Raw genomic sequence first — 7,806 nt, 5'->3', positions numbered from 1 at the left:
TGCTTGCCAATCAGACGGTGGGGAGTTTGCTCATCGGTAGTTGGGTGGCTCTTAGCATAGTGGAACTGGGAAGTTGGGATGGCCCCAAAAAAGAGGCCTGCCACTGCCCCTTTGGCTCCGCCGGCTGCGCGCCCCAGGAGGGCCCTTAGGCCTTCTGCCCGGGCTCGGGCCAGTAGGGAGGGGCCTACGGGGGTGGTCCCTGAGCAAGGGGGGGTGGCTTCGTTACCTCCTGCCCCTCAACCTGTTCTTTCTCCTGCCATGTCTTGGGCCAGGGTGTTGGAGAGGCTCGACGAGCTCGAGCAGTGGCGAAGCGGTGCGGGCTCCGGAGTGTCCCTGGATCAAGTTCCGGCGGCGGTGGGGAGAGATCCTGCGGCGGCCCAGGCTGGGCAGATGGCTCCGGTTGGACGACAGGCCCCGGCGGGGCCGATGGCGGCTTTCCCGGGCCCTGCAACAATGGGCCCCCCGTGGATGACATCAACCCCGTACGGGGCAGGTGAGGCTGCACCACACACTACACCACTGTCCTTTCTTCCTTCCCCCACCCCGGGTTTTCCCCCGGCGGGGGTTGGGAGCGGGCCCAGTTTTTTGGGGTCCTCCACGGGCACCTGCGGGCAGGTCTGGGCACAGCCGGTTCCTCCGTCGGGGCCGCCGGCGGCCGGCCCTGCTCCGCTGCCCGGGACAGGTCCTACGGGGATACCTGCGGTGCCTGGGGCAGGGGGGTGGGTTCCCCCGGCCCCTGCTGTCATGCCCCCGCTCCCCGTCTTGCCCTACCCCCACGGTGCGGGAGTTTTTGGTGTGGCGGCCAACTCGGTATGGGACCCGTTCGCTTGCATTAAAGCAGGGGCTATCCCGTGCGGGTTGCCGTCCACCCCTTTAGGGTGCCACCTTCACCCTTCGGTGAAGGAGGCTATATGGCGGGGGGAATACGTGGATCTTTTTTCGCTTTTGAACCGGGAGGTTCCTAAGCAGGAGAAAGAGATTGTCCCGGGGGAGAAAACAAAGAAGACCAAAGTAACGAAATGCTTCAGCTCCTGGCTGTATGCTTTTCTTACTTATGGGTCTGTGGTGATTCAAAGGCAGCCGGCTATGGCCTCTGCCATGTTCAAGTATATAGATTTGATCGCTAGGGCCCACTTTGAATATAAGGGCACCATATGGCGCCATTATGATAAGGGTTTCCGCATGAGGATGGCGGTAGAGCCCAACTTGCCATGGGATATGGTGGTTCTGGACCTGTGGTTATGGGCCACGCATATGTCTGGAAAGGAGGGGTGTGAGCGTACGGATAGTGGGCACTTCATGGAGGAGGAGCCTGGCGCGGCTTCGCCAGCCAAGGCGACTCCTGGTGTGGCTGGCAAGGGGGCCTCGCCCGCTTGTCATGAGTTTGCTGCAAAAGGGGCGTGTTTTCGTCCCTTTTGTAAGTACAAGCATGCCTGCGGGAATTGTGGGGGGTCCCATGCAGCTTCAGTCTGTCCCCGCCCCAAGAAAGGGGTGGAGAAGAAGGGCGGGGGTCCAGGAAAACCTCCCCCACCAGCTGGGGGAAAAGGGGCCCAGCCCAATTAATGTGTCTGTGCTCGAGGGTTGGTTGGTCGACTACCACCCTCGCCCGAGAGCCGAGCTGCTCTTGAGGGGCTTCTCCGAGGGATTTAGGATCCGTTATGTGGGTATTAGGAAGGCTTTCATGTCGGACAACCTCAGGTCGGTTGTCGGACATGAGGACATTGTGCGGGCTAAGATTCGAAAGGAGGTTGCTGAGGGCAGGGTCCTCGGGCCTTTCCCGGAGCCGCCCTTTTCGAATCTTAGAGTGTCCCCCCTGGGGGTGGTCCCCAAAAAGGCGAGTGGTGAATTTCGGTTGATTCACCATTTGTCTTTTCCAAAAGGGGAGTCAGTGAATGACTTCATTCCTGACGAGCTTTGTTCAGTCCGGTACGCATCCTTTGATGCGGCCGTGGCCATGGTTAGGGAGTGTGGGGTGGGAGCCCTTATGGGTAAATGCGACATTAAGTCGGCATTCCGGCTCCTCCCCATTCACCCAGGCGACTTCGAGCTTCTGGGCTTCCATTTCGAAGGTGGGTTTTATGTGGACAGGGCACTGCCTATGGGCTGTTCTGTTTCCTGCTCCCTGTTTGAGAGCTTTAGTACCTTCCTGGAGTGGGTGCTCAGGAGGCGTAGTGGCCTGGGCTCGGTCGTTCATTACCTTGATGATTTCTTGATGGCCGGGCCTGCGCAATCGGAGCAATGCTTTGCTTTGATGCGGGACTTCGAAGCCCTTTGTGCTCAATTGGGGGTGCCTTTAGCCCCCGAGAAGACCGAAGGCCCTGCCACCAGGATTACCTTCCTGGGTATTGAATTGGATTCAGAGGAGCAATCCTCCAGATTGCCCCTGGATAAGTTGGTTAAAATTAGGGCCAAGCTTGAGGCGGTCTTGGGCTGCAGGAAGGTTACTCTTCGGCAGCTCCAGGAGTTGGCCGGGATCCTTAATTTCGCCTGTCGGGTAGTGGTGCCTGGTAGGGCTTTTTCTCGCCGGTTGTACGATGCGATGAAGGGGCTACGTTTGCCCCACCATCGTACCCGCTTATGCGCCGGGGTCAGGGCTGACCTCTGCGTGTGGCGGGAGTTTTTGGAACGTTTTAACGGGTTGTCTTTTTGGCGGCAGGAGCTTCTTTTGGAAGCGGAGCTGCAGCTGTGTTCCGACGCCGCGGGGACTTGCGGTTTCGGGGTAGTGTTAGGTGACCAGTGGTGCTGGTCGGCATGGCCTCCGGAATGGAGTGCCTGTTCACTGGTTAAGGACTTGACCTTTTTGGAGCTTTTCCCCTTGGTAGTGGCCTTAGAGCTCTGGGGAGAGCAGTTTAGGGACAAGACTGTGCATTTTTGGTGTGACAATCTAGCGGTTGTCCATGTTGTGAATGCCCTGTCCTCTAGGAGCGACAGGGTAATGCGGCTTGTCCGCCATTTTGTGCACCGGTCCTTGTCTCTAAACGCCTTGTTTTTGGCTAGGCACGTCCCGGGGCTAGACAACGGGGTGGATGACGCTTTGTCCCGTGGTCAGTTGTCCAGGTTTCGGACCCTGGCCCCGTGGGCCTGAGAGTCGCCAGAGGTGTTTCCAGCCCACCTGTGGAGCCTGGGCGGGCTCCCGAGAGCTGGAGGGACGAGGCCTCCCGGGCGATCGCCTTATCTGTAGCTCCTGGCACCCTGCGAGCTTACCAGCGTGCAGGTAAGGAGTTTGGGGATTTCAGGCAGGGTAGGGGTTACCCCCATAGCTGGCCTGTCCCGGTTGCGCACCTAGCTGAATTTTGTGTCCTGCTGAAGGGGCGGGGCCTTTCAGTCAGGACTATCAGGTCTAGGTTAGCCGGCCTCGCCTTTCTGTCCAAGGCGGGGGGGTTTAGTGATGTTTCAGGTGATTTTCGCATCCGGAGGATGCTGGAGGGCTGGGTGCGGGAGCGACAAGGGTTCCCTCCTGACGCTCGTCAGGCCCTGACGGTTCAGCAGCTGTCTTTGATTAATCACACATTTGACAGTCTGTGTGCCTCTCAGTATGAGGCCCGTCTTTTTAGGGCAGCGACTTGTGTTATGTTTTTTGGGGCCCTTAGGGTCAGCGAGGCAATGGCCTCCTCGCAGTCTGACTTGTCGCTCCGCGCTTTCCAGCTCGCTGATCTGACCTTTAGACAGGGGGGTGTCTCCCTTTTGGTGAGACGCTCCAAGACAGATCAGTTACACAGAGGGGTTTAGACTTGAACTTAGCGCAGCCACCGATCAGTCTGTTTGCCCGGTGGCTGCTTTGCAGTGTTTTTGCGGCTTGCGGGGGTCAGGGCGTGGGTACCTTTTTGTCCACCAGGACGGCACCCCCCTGACCCGGTATCAATTCTGGGCGATAGTGTCTAAGGCTATGTCTCAGGTAGGCATGGATCCCGCCGGCTACGGAACGCATTCGTTCCGTATCGGCGCCGCCACTAGCGCGGCACTTTCTGGTTTCCCGGCCCAACGGATTCAGGAGATCGGCCGCTGGCGGTCAGCGGCATATTTGGGTTATGTTAGGCCCGCTGAGGATTCTGGGCAGGGTTTAGGCTAGGTAACCTCTCTGTGTGTGTCCTCTTCTAGGTTCCCAGTCCAGGCAGAAACCGACGGCGCTGCTGTGTGGCCACAGCATGGTCTTCTGGGCCGGCCGCTCAGCAGCCAGAAGCGCCATTGGGACCCAGCTGTCGTTGGGACGGTGGGTCAATGTTGTTTGGATGGGCCGGAGGGGAATGCGGTGGGAGGGGCTCCTACCGACGTTGCTGGGTACTCAGCCTCCTCGGGCGGTACCCGGCGATGCTGGGCGGGCGGCTACCCAGGGTCGCGCCCAGATGGGACTGGGTGGTCGGCAACCCATAGCCGCACCCAGATGGCTGGTCTTGCACCTCGGTGGCAATGACCTGTGCCTGCTTGGCGGTCTACCGTTGATCGTACAGGCGCGCGAAGACCTGCGAAGGCTTCGCACGGTATGGCCCACCACGCAAGTGGTGTGGTCAGAGATCCTCCCAAGGATCGTTTGGAGGGACGCCATTTCCCTTAGGGCCATACACCGGGTCAGGCGTAGGGTGAATAAGGCCGTGGGAAAAACAGTCAAAGAATTAGGTGGGGTTGTAGTGGCCCATCCCCTCATCACCGTAGATCGGCCGTGGCTTTACCGGGCCGATGACGTTCACCTGTCAGAACAGGGGAACGCCATTTTCTTACAGGACCTGCAGCGGTCTCTGCGTGAGCTGGCGCAGATAGAGGGGGGAGTCGGGGGGCCAAGATAGAGATCTGACCCCCGCTCCGTGGCAGGTTAGGGGCGGAAATCTGGGTGGTGGTTCAGCAACTGCGCGTTCTCCCTTGGGCAACTTTGGGGATGATTGACAGGTTCTCTCCAAGACCATGGTGGGTGCTACCTGCGCACTTGGGGGGAACCTGTCTTTGGGTCCCGCTATTGAAGTCCCAGGGTAGGGGTGAGCCGGCGGGACCCCCCTCATGCGAGTGCATGGCAGGGTCTCAGGTGAGGGAGAGGTCCCTCACCTGGACCAGCATCGACTACGCCCTTAGTTGCCCAGGAATGTTGACCTTTTACGTCATTTCCGCCCCGGAAGTGTTTGTTTGACCCTGCAGGTCCACTGTTTCCGGGTCATAGTTGAATATGTTGATTTATGCAAATTATGCTAATTCATGCTAATTTGATTAATAAATTATGCAAATTTATTAATAATAAAAATGACCCAAGTTTAAATCCAGCTCTGGTGTCCGAGTCGTTACTCCGTCTCTTCTGCAATATCGCCGGCTGACTTACCGGCCCCACGGCGCTGTTGCTGAAGGGCCGGGCAGACTCGGACCCTTCAGATGGCGGCCGCCATCTTGTTTTCGGCCGAAATCTCACGAGGCGAGATTTCGGCCGAGAATGCTCAGCTCACGTGGCTGGGCATGACGTTGGGTCCGGGCGGGGCCTGCTGGCCCTATTTAAGGGGCAGCAGGCCGGGAAGAAAGCCTTTTCGCCCGGACCTAGCTGAAGAGCAGACACCCACCCGCCCTTCCCTATTTTGCAGTGTGCCTAGTGGGTCGCCTTCGGGGGCCGAATGGGAATTTTTTGCAGCCTCGCCCATTAGGCCAGGCTGTTTTTTCACCCATTCCACACTGGGGAGATGGATGTGCGGTTAGGGGGTGCTTGCATTTAATTAGGTTAATTGGCTTACCTCTGGTCATTGGGTAGGCAGGTTAGGGGCGGAAATCTGGGTGGTGGTTCAGCAACTGCGCGTTCTCCCTTGGGCATCTTTGGGGATGATTGACAGGTTCTCTCCAAGACCATGGTGGGTGCTACCTGCGCACTTGGGGGGAACCTGTCTTTGGGTCCCGCTATTGAAGTCCCAGGGTAGGGGTGAGCCAGCGGGACCCCCCTCATGCGAGTGCATGGCAGGGTCTCAGGTGAGGGAGAGGTCCCTCACCTGGACCAGCATCGACTACGCCCTTAGTTGCCCAGGAATGTTGACCTTTTACGTCATTTCCGCCCCGGAAGTGTTTGTTTGACATAGAAACATAGAAACATAGAAACATAGAAGACTGACGGCAGAAAAAGACCCCATGGTCCATCTAGTCTGCCCTTTTACTATTTCCTGTATTTTATCTTACAATGGATATATGTTTATCCCAGGCATGTTTCAATTCGGTTACTGTGGATTTACCAACCACGTCTGCTGGAAGTTTGTTCCAAGGATCTACTACTCTTTCAGTAAAATAATACTTTCTCATGTTGCCTTTGATCTTTCCCCCAACTAACTTCAGATTGTGTCCCCTTGTTCTTGTGTTCACTTTCCTGTTAAAAACACTTCCCTCCTGAACCCTAGAAATAATTCCCTCAACACTGTCAAACTATTTCCTAAGGCTTTACTTCTATTACTAGAAGTTTTTTCCTCATCCTTCCTATCACCCTTTTCCTCCCACTTAGGACTGTATGACTGTAACTTCTTATAATTTATATTAATATTGACTGTTTCCTGGTTGCTTATTTGTATCCTGGGAGCATATGCATCAAAGACAAATTATTATTTATTAGTTATAGTTATAGTTTATTAGATTTGTATGCCACCCTTCTCCGAAAACTTGGGTCGGCTATTCCTTGTATGTCCAATCACACTTGGCCAATAAAGAATTCCCTTCCCTTCTCTTCTCCTCTCTTCCCTCCCCTCCCATATTTCCCTCCCCTCCCCTTCTCTTCCATCCCCTCCCATATTTCTCCTCCCCTCCCTTCCATCACATATTTCTCTTATCTTCTCTCTTCCCTCCCCTTCTTCTCTTCTCTTCCATCCCATCCCATATTTCTCTTCCCTTCCTTTCTCTTCTCTCTTCCCTTCCCTTCCATATTTCCCTCCCTTCTCTTCTCTTCCCTTCCATCCCATCCCATATTTCCCTCCCTCCCTTCCCCTCCCTTCCATCCCATATTTCTCTTCTCTTCTCTCTTCCTTCCCCTTCTTCTCTTCTCTTCCATCTCATCCCATCCCATATTTCCCTCCCTTCCCTTCCATCCCCTCCCATATTTCTCTTCTCTCTTCCTTCCCCTTCTTCTCTTCTCTTCCATCTCATCCCATCCCATATTTCCCTCCCTTCCCTTCCCTCCCCTCCCATATTTCCCTCCCCTCCCCTCCCCTCCCTTCCATCCCATATTTCTCTTCTCTTCTCTCTTCCCTTCCCTTCCATATTTCTCTTCTCTCTTCCCTTCCCTTCTTCTCTTCTCTTCCATCTCATCCCCTCATAGAAACATTGAATATGTTGATTTATGCAAATTATGCTAATTCATGCTAATTTGATTAATAAATTATGCAAATTTATTAATAATAAAAATGACCCAAGTTTAAATCCAGCTCTGGTGTCCGAGTCGTTACTCCGTCTCTTCTGCAACGTTTTGCTTCTCATCCAAGATGCTTCTTCAGCTGACAATCTCCATAGACAACTCTCCGATACAATGATTACCCAAATTTATGATCCATCCATTAATGCAGAAGAGGAGAACATTGACAACTTTTATGGTGATTTGATTTGAAATCAACCGAACTTGCAAGCAAGATGTACTGGTTGTACTTGGGAACTGACATGTCACAATTGTCAAAAATGACATAGATCAAGGGGAAAAATATAGTTGGACTGTATGGTCTAAGTAACCAAAGGAAGTAGAAGATTACTGAATGTTATGTATGGACATATGTAGTGGAGATTTGTATAGCCATCGCTGATTGGCTAATATTGCATTGGCATCCTTTAGTCTCGAAAGACAATGGTATCATGCTATGGATTCCCCAGAGCATG

This window comes from Erythrolamprus reginae, chromosome 2 (genome assembly GCF_031021105.1).
Source record: "Erythrolamprus reginae isolate rEryReg1 chromosome 2, rEryReg1.hap1, whole genome shotgun sequence".
Lineage (NCBI taxonomy): Eukaryota > Metazoa > Chordata > Lepidosauria > Squamata > Dipsadidae > Erythrolamprus > Erythrolamprus reginae.
This window is presented reverse-complemented; position numbering follows the sequence as displayed.